Genomic DNA, 16148 nt, shown 5'->3' with positions numbered 1-16148 from the left:
CCTATCAGTCTTTTCGAGACTGTTGGCTCTGTCTACCCCGCAAGGGATATAGACGTGATTATATAAGATGTGATGTGAAAATTGTTTTTATCATAAAGGCGTGGAAAAAATAACCAGAGGCAATGACGAGCCAATGTCATAGCGGACGCGGGGCCCGCATATGGAAATGCAAGACAAGGCCAAGGGTAAGCTTTATAGGTGTTTTTAAAAGCAATTAATAACATTTTTTTGATTTTTTAGAGTTCAAGCAAACGCCAAATGATTTTTTTATCGCTTTAAGAACTCTCTGAAAGTTTTAGTCTAGAAATTTGACCGGAATCTTTACCGATATTTAGAACTTTACAATCTTTTTAAATACATAAAAAATGTATTCTAGGTCAGCAAAATTACAACCCTGAAAAAAGTAGTAACATAAAAAAAACCTTGCCCTAAATAAATAACACGTTGGCACAATGCGGTAATCGGCAAGTAATTAGTAATGTGACTCGATGACGTCACGGATCACCTTGAACGGAATACAGAATGTTACAGGAAAGAACATAGGTACTTCGACTCCTTGTAACAAAGTAATGGTTTATTTGCACTAACTATAGAAATCAGAATAATATATGCTAAGTCTTAGATTTTTAAGGCTACTAATATTTTTCAAGAATATAAAATAAAAACTAAATTCTGTGTACCGCCAGAAAGATTCTTTTCCCACTTGGTTTTTCTTTTTTACTTATAATCCCAACTGTATCGAATCTATGACTTTAAAGAAACCCTTGATGAAATTAGTATGTACAGATAATATTTGAATAACGAAAAATCTCGAAACGTTTGCACCGATTTTGTAAATATTTTATACAGTGATTGGCAAACCCTTTATGAGTGACATATGTAGGCTACCCACTCATTTTCTGGGAGCCCAGTCATGCGTAAAAGCTAATGTTGTAATAAAATCTTTTTCTTTTCAGGTACTAAAGTTCGAATAATTGCGACGCTATCCTAAATTTTGGTAAGTTCTTAATTAAAGTTTTAATATAATGTCATCATGACAGTGCTAAGACAGACGAAGTTTTTTTTTATATCAATTTATCGTGCTATAAAATATATTATTGCTAGCTAGCCCACACGGAGACGAAGCTAAAACTGAGAACTGTGAACTTTTTAAATCGCTTATAAAATAATGTGATTTAATTAACATAAGGATCATATGAAGATGTTATAACTTTCTTAAGGCGATAATTAAATAAAACAAATAAATAATAAACTAAAACTTAATTTTAATTAAAAATAACAATTAATAAAAACAAAAATATAGATCGACAAATTCGTAGACATTAAATGTCTGCAAATAGGAAAAACGATTTTTTAAATTTGATAACGTGCCCAAAATGCTGTATCCATTGTCTCTTTAAAACACGATACTTACTTATTTTTTTAATGAAGTAGATCAGCATTTTGGTCACGAGTTTCTTTTTAATCAATTTCATGACATAAAAATAACTTCTTATTATTTTCTGTCCCCGTCATCCGTCAAAGAAGAAGACTAATAAGCGGTATCTCTCGTCGCACACTCTATCACCAAATTACAAAAGATACATTTACGTCAACGCATAAAGAAATAATTTACGTCGCAAATCCTGCTTGTATGGTCCAAGTCAAAGGCGAAATGATACATACATATAACCTCGTTCTTATCCAGACAGGGTCTCGAAAAGACTGAATGACTTATGTTTTAAGATTAATAGAATAAGTGTTAAAAAGTCATTCTACAACTGTGAGATAAAATCTTCCTATTTTCTTTGTATGTATGCGTTAATCTCGAAAAGTTGTGGACGGATTTTGTTCCGTTTGAAATATTGGAAAGAGGATTTCCTGAGAAAGGTTTATATCTACCAATGTTAAAAATAAAATGTAATTAATCTGCCTCCCGTAACTTGGACCATCAGAATAATCTATAACACTTATCTCTTATGTCTACACAGTGATTTATTACCGGTAAAAAAACCGATAGATTCGTTTACTGTCACATTAGAATATTGCCTAAATTCAGGCTTAATTCATACTCCAATTGATTGAACACAATATTAAAAGTATACTCCTTATATACTTTTTAATATAAAACAGAATTCCAGAATGGCTTAGGAATATTTTTTTATCACCTTTTAGTCGGGCTTCACTCCCGTGAGTATAAAACGCCTATATTGCTCCCGATATAATAGTTTTGCCCGGTTCAATGCCAAATATCATACCAATCGGTCATGAGGTTTTTTAATCTATTCGTAACAAAAGAAAACCTTCTTTCCCGAAAACCGTCAGAAAAGCCGATGAGAATTTTTCACTTACAACAATCCTTACATGTTCCTCAATCTTTTCATGCGATATTTTTTCTCATAAATGAGTAAATATACATAAGAGTACATAAGGGATAGACAGAGTCTTCATCTTTTCACTTGTCATTATCTATGCATAGCTCTTTCGCTTCACTAACATTCATAACTCTCTTCATGCTTACTCGGCGGTTTCCTGTGGTTATGTCCTGTATGTCCTTACTAAGTATATTTATATTTACTTATAAACGTGTCCAAAATGGCGCTATTAGGCAACAACAAGACAAATCTGCAAGAATATTATCACCATTAGTTTCTTGACTTAGACGAAGTGATTTTTTAGATGGACACAGGAAATGTGCTTCTTATTCAATTCACATTTTATTGATATCACAGGATATGCTTGCTTTGATAAAAAATGTATGTTGAGTACATGTTTACTGAACATAAATGAATACATATAATCACGTCTATATTCCTTGCGGGGTAGATAAATACTAATTTATATAGGTACAATATGGAAATAAGTGTTTAAGTAAGTATAACAATTTTCTCTTATTTTTAAACTTATGTGTAAAATAAAATCTTTGTTCAATTTTGCTTCGCTGTTAAACCAATCGTATACCTATATTAGAATACGTACAGTAAACAGAATATCAACCTAGGCAAATTGCAAATCGCCGCTATTACGGGAGCTCAACTCTATGTTGCATCCAGGATAACTTGATTTGCGTTTGCGACTGTACCTGCTAGAAATAAAAGAAAAGAATGTCCTGGTTTACGATAATATTGTCCTCCTCCTGGCTTGAGTCACGGTTGCATCCTCACTACTATGGAGAGGAACCCGGGTATGCCTTTGACCATGGATCCTGGATTAGGTGACTCAGGTTTTTACAAGAAGCGACACCCATGTGACCTCCGCAACCTTTGCAGGTAAACCTAACCCGTATTGGATCGATCATGGTTACACATCAAGTTGCCTGAATTAGATTTCCTCACGATGTTTTCCCTCACCGTTAGTGCATCGGTTAGTATCCAAACTAATATGCATAACTTTGAAAATAGTCATTGGTTATTGGCCGAGGTGGGATTCGAACATGTGCCTTTCTGCGCATCATGCATTTTAACCAAGCGCCTTACTGATTTGACCACCGAAGCTGCATGATAATATGGAATTGTATATATAAAACAAGACTCTTAACCTCTAGGCAACATAATGAGCTCTTGCAATCAATATATCGACATATACATAGAGGTATATGTATTTATATCAATGGATGTTCTTGACAATACAAACGGGTCAGTGTAGTTCCTAGAATTAAAGTTATCTCAGTTGATTTAAATGTGGAAGTGATTAAATATAATTATTATTTCTTTTCTTGTTGTATTCCGGCTAATGCCTAAAAATGGATAAAATAAGGTTGATTTACTCCATAATAATAATTAAAAGATATTGACCAACAGAAGCCAAAATGTGATTTGAATAATTTCTGTCTGTAAGTTTGTTCTTGCATCACGCCAAAAGTTTCGCTCTGATTTGAATGCGGTTTTCTCAGATGTGTTTTCGTATAGTTCAACTTAAAAACTGATAAACTAGAAAAAATCCCCCACCTTTCAAAGGGAGATATTCAAATATATAGATGTCGCAGTTCAAATAAATTTGAAGATGCGGCATCTAGATACATGAATGTCTATGTGCATGACCACAGAGCAGTAAACATCGACACTGTGGCCGCTCTACGTTGATTGTTAATTGGGGATTGTTATCCTGCTTAGAAATGCATTAGTACAATACATCTTTAGCCCTGTAAAGAGACTCAAAGACACGCCATAATGGATTGAGTATCAGATAATAAATGTCTTTGGACCTATGGTGGTAGATATGGTGCCTGATTAAAATGCGCATAGAAACACTAGTTCAAATCCTCGGCTATACACCAATGATCCTTTTGAAGCTATGATAACAATAAGCTCTTACAATAAGAGTTGAATTGTGAGAAAATCTGCACGTACAAGCAATGGATGGAATGATCCAATACAAACTAGATTTCATTGTAAAGGTTGCGGAAGTCAGATAGGACTCGCTTCGTTTAAAAAACTGACTTATCTAATTTAAAATCCATGGTGTGATTCGGTCTCCTCTATAGTAAGATAACCATTATCCAAAAAGTAGTTTATAACAGGCACAACTTGTGAAATTATAAATATAAATACGATGAACTATAACCTGATGAATTAATTTGAACCTATTAGCCTCTCATTGAGCTAGGTTGGCATGTCAAAAAAAGTCATTGGCATTTTCGTAGTACGTTCTTGGCATGGAATCAAACTCGCTACCCATTGAACTAATTGAATGTGAGATGAGAGAGATGCCTCTTGAATGGAGCGTTTTGATAGTAAGAACATGAAATACTTCACTAACTTTTTGAATCTTATTCGAATTACTTCTTTTATTGTCTTAAAAATGGGTGTGTGAAAATACTTTTTGCAATAAGTTAATACATACATATAATCAAGCCTATATTCCTTGCGGGATAGACAGAGACGGCTGTTTTGAAAAGACTAAAAGGCCTAGTTCAGCTGTATGGCTTAAGGATGGAATTGACATTTAAATAGTGACAGCCCATCGCCTACAAGAAGTGGGATTCTTCATGTTCTTAACATTTCCCTTAGACGCCTTTTACGACATTCATGAGAAAGATGTGGAGTGGTTCTATTCTCAAGTGCGAGAACGTTCCCATTCACGCTCACCTTATAATACCACAAATTCATACGTAATATTGATTAGCTATCAACAAAATTAATTAAAATGATTCGACATCATGCAATAAAACTCAAACCAATTTGTAACAACGAATTGGCCGCGCGTCCTCGGTATGATTTTCATTAGTTATCTCATGAATATTTACTAAGTATATTATGTAAATTTTGATTAATTCCAATTGATTGTCCCGGCCATTGTGCGTGCTTGTATTGTCCCAGACAGGGCCTATCTACATGGAATGTGGGTTGTATGTACGTATTTGTGTGGTGAAGTCACCATGTATGGCCGTAATATTGTAATGGCTGTATGTACAAATTGAAAAGTCAATGAGATTATTTTTTTCACGATTGCAGTATTATCATTATCTCCTCCATAGCCCATTATGTAAATTTCTGTATATATTTATTTATTTATAAATTACCTCAGAGGCATACAAAATATGTGTGTATTCGCGATTGAATTGGGTACCGATTAGAACTTAGCGCTCATTATTTTTAAATTCTACGTAGATTTATTTTTAAAATAAAATATAAATAAAAATAGATATGACTATATAATATAGATTGTATCGTGTGGTTCCCGGCACCAATATGTATAAGACCACTCCATTTCGTTCCTTTGGATGTCGTAAAAGGCGACTAAGGGATGGCTCAGAAACATGGGATTCTTCTTTTAGACGATGGCCTAGCAACCTGTTCCGTTCACTATCATTCAGCTAAACAGCTGAACGTGGCCTATCAGTCTTGAAAAGACTGTTGGCTCTGTCGACCCCGCAAGGGATATAGACATGATTATATGTATGTATGTATAATATAGATCGTTTGACATATTCGTACGATATAGGTACGCACCGGTTATGCTTCAAACCATCAAACCTTTGTGTAAAGACCTGCGTCTGCCTTGGAAGCTTCGGGAAGGCGAACAGTTTTATGAGACTCAAACCCATTAAAATCATATGTTGTTAACTCTTCTGATTTTACAAGAAAAAGTTTTAAAGTTTACTACCAATCTTTCATTCCCTCTTTTAATAATTTCTCCCCTTTTTTCGCCACAATAAGTATATAATTCTTCCTCAGGGTTAACTCTCTATCTTTTACAAATTTCATCAAAATCGATTTAGAGGTTTAGTCGTAAAAGCGTAACAGACTTACTCTCTCATTTATAACATTAGTAGAGATCTATAAATGTGTTTTAGAAGTTATTAATCTGCTTCCAATATAAAAATTTGCAAACCTAATGTAAATAAAATTTATAAGCTTCGAATAAAAACAAAACATTTTGTAAATATTTTTTTAAAAAATACAAAAAAAGACGGCTGCACTTTTAACTCGGTAAATATGCACGCGAGTGAAACTAGAATACGTTCCATTTTTCATCACTTCCAGATTAGCCAGGCGTTTCGGAATCAACGTTCCGTTTTGCAGCATAAATATTCCACTATTCAAACAAGACGTGGCGCATATGTTTGAAACATTCAGAGGTAAATTGACAAGACAGGAAAATAAATAAAACAAATGTAGGCAAGCGAAAAAGGGTCAAAGGCTCCCATTTTTATGTAAATGTTCAATTCTGTTGCTAAGATTAAAAGTCCCAATGTAGATACAACTCGTAGCGAACGCAAAATATGAACTTCTAACATAGAGCACGATTAAAATCTAGATAGAATTTCTTAGAAATTTTAATCATGCTAACGTTCAATATATTTTTTATCGTGTACCTACTAAAAAATAAAAGAGTTTAATAAAATATTTCACTGAAAGGAAAATTAATAAGCACAAATATGTTCTGTAATAAATTAAGTGGTCGAAATCTTCGTTCGAATCGAAAAATGTCTAGAATTAGTCGTCAAATCAAAAATTACTCACTTTTGGGGGAAAAAAATATAAACTTACTAAAATATTTTAAAGATTTCATTACAGCTTTACGTGCAAGCTATTATAAATTATTCAAACATTTCAGTCATGTAATACAAACAAATCTGCAAAAAAAAACTAATCAGACTGTAATGTCGTGGACATTGACGAGAACTAGTCTAATTTGATTTCCTCTTAATTTTAAGCCGAAAAAACAAATTTTATTGTTATTATTGAAACAGTAGAGCACTTCTTTCTTTTATTTTTAGTCTATGTCATGGGGTGGGTTTTTTTCAATCTTTGATGCGAGGGTTTCGGGCTCGGAAGCTGTACAAAGGTGAGATAAAATAAGATGTTTACTGTTCGATAACACTTCCAGTTTCTGCTTGGTGTACTCATATAAATGCTAAGCAGGAAACTGCTTAAATAATTACATGCATGATAATATCAGGGGTAAAGTTTCTTCGTGCTTATCATACAAATTGAACTAGGCATTTAAAAAAAACCCAATTTAAAAATCTGCTTCTCTTATGCTTTCCGATTGTTCCTTATACTCTCCTTAACCTTGTTTTCCCTTTAACGGGCGGTTGTAAAAGCCGACCACCAAATGCTATTTTAGGTTTTTCCACGTAAATATTTCTACTTTTGAAAGTGACCTAATCTGACAAACTTAAATGAAAAGACTGATGAACATGGATGACTCCCGGTTACGTCATCAACTCAATTGATTTTAACAACCTCCCCCCATAGTATGGGATGAACGACGCCGTTTTTATAGCGCGAAAAACTATCGCTATTGCGCTTTTTATTATGACACATACTACATTATTTCAGCACAATCAGATCAGTCTTCTTTCGGAAGCTTTCTTTTCACTTTCAGAAAAAAATACCTACACCAAAGATAAAATTTATGTAAGTTTGTTAAAACTTAGCAAGTTTTGGATGATTACGAAAACATGAACAGTTAGTCTCTCAATATTAATATATCTTGTCTCGGCATCTTGATCTGAATTTCTCTTCATATGAAGTCAGCGACCTCGGCTATTTTTAGCCGACTTCAAGCTGAAAGGATTATGTTAATGTTTTTATTGTTTTAAACTATTACTCAGTGTTTACTATCCGCTAATAAATCTGTAAACACTCGTTTCGTATATATTTTATCATGAATATTTAAGATCCATGCTGAGTTTATAGTACTTTTGCCTACTACCTATAATGTCGGATATGCAGTATCAACTGACATATGTATAATAATGTTAAGCAAATTATTTAAAATAAGAATTAGAATTCAATCCAGATGTAGCCTTGCAGTCTTGAAAGACTTTGTAGGTAAGAAGTGTATGTAGGAGTAACATTTTATAATAAAACTACATTTCCTCTAACTTGTTCTTTTTAAAAATAATATTATTTTAAACAGTAAATAAAATGCCAAAATGCAAGTAATTCCCTCACTTCAAGAGGTCCATTTGACTCGCATTACGACCACTTCCATAAACTTTTATGGGGATATTACATGCGCCGAGTTGCATTTGCAAGTTCAGAGTGAACAAAGTTACTCGGAGAATTGTATAAAGTCTAGAATTTCAGAGGAAAATATGGACTTTGTTGTATTCAAATAATTCAATTAACTTTCTTTCCGGGAAAGAATACTCTGGTGTACCTTAATGTAAACCTATAAATATAATTAATATTGATCTGTGCGCGAAGAAAAATAATACTAAGAAAAGCAATAGCTGATTATTACTTTTATGTTTTATACCCTAGTATAAGGTTTAATGTAGTATTAGTATAAGGTAATGAAAGGTTTATGGTTATCGGATTATTTTGGGAGGTTTAGGTACCTGTTATGTCTGGATCGTAATTAAACTAACATGGAAGAATAATACTAGAAAGAAGTATTTTTTTCCATTAGTTGCGTATTGTGATTCGAGATCCGTGGTGGATCGGAGTAATGTAGTAGTCATGTTCTAAAGGAAGGAGAACTATACGGAAAATAAATAAATCCACATAATCTTGCACACATTAAATCAGGTCTCTTATTCAGAGGGATAGGATAGGCAACAGCTTGTCACATCCAGATTTAGATTAGACCTCAACTTGCAGGCAGATTGAGGTCAAACGCACTAAAAAAACATTAATGACAGTTAAAAACAGAGTTGTAACTCGATTGGTATGTCCGAAATGTGCGGTCAGAATTTGTTGATACAAAGATATTTCAGATGAGGTTATTTCTAACATTCTATTTCGGTCGATGTGTATTTCACAATATATGTACTACATTTACAGGATCATAATTATGTAAGCTGCAACAAGTCTACTTCTGAACATAGACTTCAGAATAATATTTATTATTCCTTCTATCATTGAAAATTATCAAAGAATCTTAACATACGATGGTTTGGTCATGTGGCGAGGATGAATGAAAGCAGGTTGACTAAGCAGATATACAAGGAGAGTGTGGAGGGAAAGGTCGGAGTGGGAAGACCTAGACGAACGTATCTTGATCAAATTAAGGACGTCCTGGTAAAGGGTCAGGTCAAGAGTATCCGAAACCGCACAGCTTACATGAAGAGAGTTATGAATGTAGATGAAATGAAGGAAGTATGCAGAGATCGTGGCAAGTGGAAAAAGGTAGTCTCTGCCTACCCCTTTGGGAAAGATGCGTTATTTTATGTATGTATCATTGAAATTGATCGCTAATATCCAGTTAATTTTTATTTGCGACACAAGTATTCCTAACAGGATTACTTACGGTTTCCTGACTTTCTTCCACTCTTTTGTCGTGATCGATTTTTACTCACCTTTCTGCGGAGGAGCCTGGGTTTTGCCTGTGGCCCCGATCCTGTGTTGGGCAAATCAGGTTTTTACATAAAGCGACTCCCGCTTAACTAATCTAGCCTAACCCTTATAGGACCATGGTAAAGAGAAAATTAATTTACTAAGATAATGTCCTCATACGCGGCTACGTTACGACTAACGAGAGTACCCAAAAAACCCTAAATTAAAGTTAGAAGTTCAAGGTTATTTCCCAAAGTCATTCCCAAGGGGGTAACACTCTTAGTTTTAGCTAATTTAGCTCAACAAGTAAAGTGCTGGAAGGTCCTTTTAGTTTCTTTGGAGCCCTTTAAACTTTGGTTAAATTGTGGGCGATCCTCAGTCATGTCTTGATGAAAAATTAATTGTCTTAAATCGGCTAATACGATTTAATATTTGCACATTGCCTTACATGATTATCAATAAACATTTTAAATCTAAATAATAAAAGAGGAAACTAACTAATTGACTGATATTTCAATCCTTGTTGTAAAAATTGATATGTGACATGTAGGTTCCTTATATGGTCTAGGGCACCATGTAAGCACTACGAGAGAATTCCCGCGGGTACGTTAATGAATTTAATTTAAACGTGCCTACGAAAAATCATTTCAAAACTCGTATCAATCCCAGGCAATGACCTCGAATTAATAACATCTGCTTCTGGTTAATGAAGTCCAATGTTCCAATCAAATATTTCCAACACAATTTCTCAAAAGACCTTTGATCATTGTGCAGAGTATAGATTAAACATGCGAATTAGACTTGACACTAACACGGCGACACGAGGTCAGTGTCCCTCAGGGTGAAACATATCTCACGCATTAAAATTAAAGTGCCCTTTGTTCCTCCGGGTATTGTAGTGTCAATGTCAGGGTAAGGTCGTGGATGCTAATAGAATAGCTAATGGAATGAGTGAATAACTCACTGCGACATGAAATTTCTAATTTTAGCGTTTTGGGGAACAAATCCGCACTTATAGGCTTTTGTAGGGGTTACGCTCTCGTGAGGTTTCTGAATTCCAGCGATTTATACAGATTTAGTTACACAGCGCCAAAGTTAGTTCAAGAATAGTGTTACGCGATATTAACTTTATGAGAATTTTAAAGGGTACGTCTGTATTCAGACTATTGTCCTTTTTTTCCTGATTTGTTCATTTTTTATCACCTTAAAGCGTCTGTCCTTTGGAGGCTGAACGGCCGTAACACTTGGAGATAAACATCCAAGACCCAGGCAAAACAGACTAAAATCTTATTCATCATAGCTTCAAACCCAATAAACTATGGTTAAGAGGCAGTATGACCTGTTTGACGCAATGGAGTAACTACCTTAGGGCTAACTTATTTGATTTATATTATAAAATGCAATAAATTTCACCATGCTTTCGGATGTTCAGATTCCCCCTTCTTATTCTTAAACCCTTGTTTTTAATACATAAAACCTTTTCACATCAAAATTCAACATCAAAGCTAAAAAAAATGTATATTAAAAAAAATCCAAATTCATTGAACAAAAGCAACGGGCGCGCATGTAATTGTATTTAATTATTATGCCAGGGTTGCTACTAACGCTGTTATCGCGTGGGTTGTCACCTTGTCAAAGTAAAAGCCATCCCTCAATTAGGGGAGCCCATTGGGATATGTACTCGTGTAACCTTGAGCGGAGATATGAGTTTTATTTCTCGTTACTTTTCATGTAAATGTAAGATATATTTAATACAATATATATAAAATAACATTATTCGTCTGTGTAGGAAGGATAGTTGGAATAGGAATCTTGATCTAATCAGACTTTCGGGTAAAAAGTTGAGATTAGAAGTTCCTCTATGTAGCGTGTAGGAAAAATTGCTGGGCAGTACCTACATGAGATTAGAACTAAACTAAACCTTTATTTCACAATGTATTTCACAGGTAAAGATGGGTAACAAGCCCCTGTAGCATAGAACGCGCGACGTCGTTTTTATCGCGTGAAAACCTATCGCTGTCTCGCTTCATGTCATGATAAAAAGCGATAATTTTTCGCGCGATATAAACGGCTTTGCTCTAAGTAACTAGCTTTGTCTTCACCGTAGGAAATATAAACGTGATATTTGTACGTTCGATTTAGAAAGCCACGTACCTAACGTGGTAGGTAGAGCCAACAGTTTCGAAAATACTTAAAGGCCACGGTCAGCTGTATGGCCTAATGATGGAATTTATAATCAAATCCTTCCATCCATCCATATGATCACGTCTTTATCCCTTGCGGAGTAGACAGAGCCAGCAGTCTTGAAAGTCTGACAGGTCACGTTCAGCTGTTTGGCCTGATGATAGAATTGAGATTCAAATAGTGACAGGTTGCTAGCCCGTCGCCTATAAGAAGAATCTCAAGTTTATAAGCCTTTCCCTTAGTCGCCATTTACGACATCCATGGGAAAGAAATGGAGTGGATTATTCTTTTCTGTGTGCCGGGAACCACACGGCGATTGATTTATAATCAAAATAGACGATAAATTTCATCTAATTGAACCAATTTCATCACTAAGCTTGTTGCTCTATAATGACTCAAAGGAAGATACGACAGCCAATAGCATCATAATTTTCTCTCAGCCACAAACATTTCAGTGGGGAAACGGAAATCCGTATGTGAATGGCATGTCACGTACGTACAAACATACATACACAACTATATATCATAAACGAACTATTTCTGAAGGCAAAAGTATGCCTTTGACACGATAGTTCCTACACGAGATTCCGTAAAGCGCTGCATTTTCAATATGATGTTTTTAATTTAGTTCTTCTTTCATATTATACCTAGTTGCATAATAAGCTATTTAACTTTAAAAGTAGCTTTTAAATTTTGTATCTTGTCTATCCCTTAAGGGATGGAGACGTAAAATGCAAATGTGATCTGTGAATATGAATCCTCTTCCGTCATAGCATATTCTTTGCCAGATTATTTTATAGCTATGTTTTTGCTATTCTTAAACTTAATTTCCATTAAAACTACAATATGTCTTAGGTACGTTAACAAATTAAAAAAAGACACTATTTGAGTCTCAATTCGTATATACACACTTCTTAATTAGGATCTTTTCCCGTTATGGAGTAGACAGAGCCATCGAAAAGACTAGGTAAGCTAGTAGCTAAAAAGGAAAAGATAGGATTACCAGCTTGTCGCCTAAAAGAAGAATCCCAAGTTTATTATTCTTTCCCTTTATTGACTTTTACAATTTTCACGGGAAGAACCAGTAGGCACACACAAATAATAAATGACAAGTACCTAAAATATACTAGTAAGTAAGTGTAATAGACACTTTAACATTGCCAATTCCTGCATTAGAAATGTTAATATAAATAATAAACTATCTTGATCTAATAATAAAGAGAACGTATATATTTAGATAAGTATTTGTTTTTCCATAATTTGCAAATTACTTCAAAAGTCAACGCACTACGCGAAAATTTACTCAGGCATTTCCGCTTAACAAACATTTCAACTCAAAATTTATTAAACTCTAATAAACGTTTGTAAAGTTTAAAATTGTTTGACAGTTTTTTTGACATCCAAATGAGTTGGCAAAGGAAATAACCGGCTTGATCCTTGAACTCTTATCAACTGAGATTTTCTGAAGTCAATGCTCCGAACGAGACTTTGGAGGTCAAATTCTGGGCTGTTTTTGCCGTTTTGCCGATCATATCTTACCTAGGGTTACCATATATCAAGTTCAAGGTTTATTTCTGTATTAGTAACTAGTGGGCGCCCGCGGCTTCACCCACGTAAATTGAAAAATCCCGTTCCCGTGGGAACTTTGGGACATCCTATTTTTGCGCACCACTATTTACGCATGAAACCTTCATGCCTGATTTCAAATCTCTAGACTCTCTAGATGTCTACGGTATGGGCTGATCTTTGTATATAAGTCAGTCAATCAGTCACTGTGGTCTTTAATAGATGGAACGATGCTGCCCAACAAACGGCTTAAGTTGTTTATCAGCTCAGAGAAAGGCACTGCTGTGTATTCCCATGTACAGGGATATATTAGATCCTTTCATATGAAATCGGCGTTTGGTATAGAAGGAACAAAAAATCGACAATTTTTTAATATAATAATTTATATTATCAAAGTAAGAACTATATAATAATATGTCGTCGTTCACGTTAAGGCTGTCCTGACTCCACTTCAAAAAGTGAGGGTATGCACTTACAAACATACATATATAACCGCTTATTTACCGGAGTGGTAGATAGAAACTACATCATTCCACGTGCCACGATCCCCACAAACTTCTATCGATTCATTTACTCATTAAGCCTCTTCATAGCATTTAATTGAGAAAAGATTTCACGTAACACATAGTCACCCTTACATATCAAAGTTCGTTGAAACTGAATAACATAATGATATGGCCTTGACGCCTCTGCGCGGTAATTTTCTCATTTTCCACGGATTTTTTTATGTTTGAACCAACATTGTTAGTTCATTGACTATTGGGCTAACGACCTCATTAATTCTATGTATTTGTTAAATTATACTTATCAGTTTTCAGTATTTTTATCTCATTCGTTGAAAAACTCAGTGTACATTATGTAAACTGAAATACAAATGTTGTATTGTACTTAATGTATATTGTTAAAATAAAAAAATAATCTAGGGTCAGGAGTACCCGAAACCGATTAGCGACAAGCTTGCATCAAGAGAGTTACGAGTATATTTTACTGATAAATATTCAATTTTAGCTGTAATGCTTTTTATAAATTTCGTAACTAAGGTAGTATTGAAGGCAGTACATATTTCAGGCTTCGTGTTTCAGTTATTTTTCTAGTCGAATAGTATTATAAGTGTATGTAAATACCTTAAACAATAAATAAAATGTCTACTTAAAAAGATTTTAACAAAATTAAAAAATAATGACTTCTACTTTACACAAAGTCGTGGCAAAGACCACTATATGGTAATACCTATTACGTTTGCCGTAACGATTCAAAGAGCCAATTCAAAGTATTTTAAATTGATTCAAGCAGAACAACTTATTCTGAACTCGTGCAAAAAAATAACTTAGAACAATAAGACTCCATTAGAGGACAATGGCTGAAGATGACTAAGGAATTCAGAAGTCAAAAACCTTTTAATGTACTTACTGCCTATGTTTTTTTAGTCACAGCAAAACAAATAAAAAAGGTACTATGATTTGAAACAGAGTCAATAATACACCATGTTAAGTCATCTTCCTCTTGGCTTTATTCCTAGTTCCCACCTCATCTTCCTCACCTTCGGAAATAAGCCAGAGGTGTCCATGAACCTGGATTGGATAAGTTAGGCTTTCACACGAAGCTACCACTGTCTGACCTATGCAAACTTTACATAAAGCCATGTTTCATGGTAACACATCCAGTTCCCTGGATGTGCAGGTATTCTCACGATGTTTTGAGATAAGAGTATTGGCTACAATAAGAATTAGAGTTTCTGTTATTTGAGATTGCATGTAACACATTTCGTTGTCAGGTATCACACATTAATCAAACTAATGCTACGTACCTCAGAAAATAGTAATTCGTACATCGACGCGGTAAATTTTCAAGCTGCGCATCACTTACTCAGACACCGTAACTCGTCTTAAACCATCTTAACCGTTTGACGTACAAAAACTAAAAAAACAAGGCAATATCCTAACTATACACCTCATTTATATCCCCGATAAAGCACCTGAAAACAGCCAGTTACTACAATTTATGGAAGGGTTTAACATCTATTTCAGCTGCAGTAAATCTTGCTTCTAACGAGCTGATCAATCAAGCGAGTAATTCGTCAATTTGTTTTACGACAAGTTGAGTGCTTAGCGTGAAAAAAAACTAGAGTGATGCGAATAGTTTTAGTGGAAATTCATGGATAGTTTATTAATTTTTGTGCTAAAGCGAGAGGGGTAGGCGGAGACTGCATCTTTGTACGATCCCTGCATACTTCTTTTACTTCATCCACATTCATAAACTCTCCTCTGTCAACCACTTTTTTCGAATTTTATGACTTCGAATCAGGTGTCAAATAACAACGGATATATTCGGGATAAACTCGGACCTTTAAAATCACGTTTACTAAATTTTTTACTCATTACTATCATTGAAACTTCTATCTAATTCATCCTTATAAAATAAACTTGCGACTGTTTTTGTCTTTCACGGAGTAAATGTAATTAATAGTCAGAACTGCCGAAGGCCACACTAAGCTGTATGACTGAATGATAGGATCTCAGACATAGTATCTGGTTGCAAATCGCCTCACAGAACGATCACAAATTTTAAAACCCTTCCTTTAATTGGACGTTTTGCGTATACAGAAGTTTGTTATTCAACCAGTATTGAGGCTTAACAAAGGTCGTAATTGAATCACAAACAGTTCATCGTAGGCTTGCCGTAATGGCG

The 16148-nt window shown here is 34.5% G+C and overlaps 1 protein-coding gene across 16 annotated transcripts in view; it reads left to right on the top strand.

Moving 5' to 3' along the window:
• The window catches only part of LOC106135600 (brain tumor protein), a 342528-nt gene that overhangs the window by 102135 nt on the left and 224245 nt on the right, over positions 1–16148 (top strand). For 2 of the 16 annotated variants that reach the window (XM_060950273.1, XM_060950284.1), the window contains exon 2: positions 957–997. The exons of the other annotated variants lie outside the window; for them this stretch is intronic. The gene's annotated coding sequence lies outside the window, so the exon portion shown is untranslated. The remainder of the gene's footprint in view (positions 1–956; positions 998–16148) is intronic. 16 annotated transcript variants of the gene reach the window in all.

The sequence above is a fragment of the Amyelois transitella genome, chromosome 21 (genome assembly GCF_032362555.1).
Source record: "Amyelois transitella isolate CPQ chromosome 21, ilAmyTran1.1, whole genome shotgun sequence".
In the NCBI taxonomy this organism is placed as follows: Eukaryota; Metazoa; Arthropoda; class Insecta; order Lepidoptera; family Pyralidae; genus Amyelois; species Amyelois transitella.
This window is presented reverse-complemented; position numbering and strand designations above follow the sequence as displayed.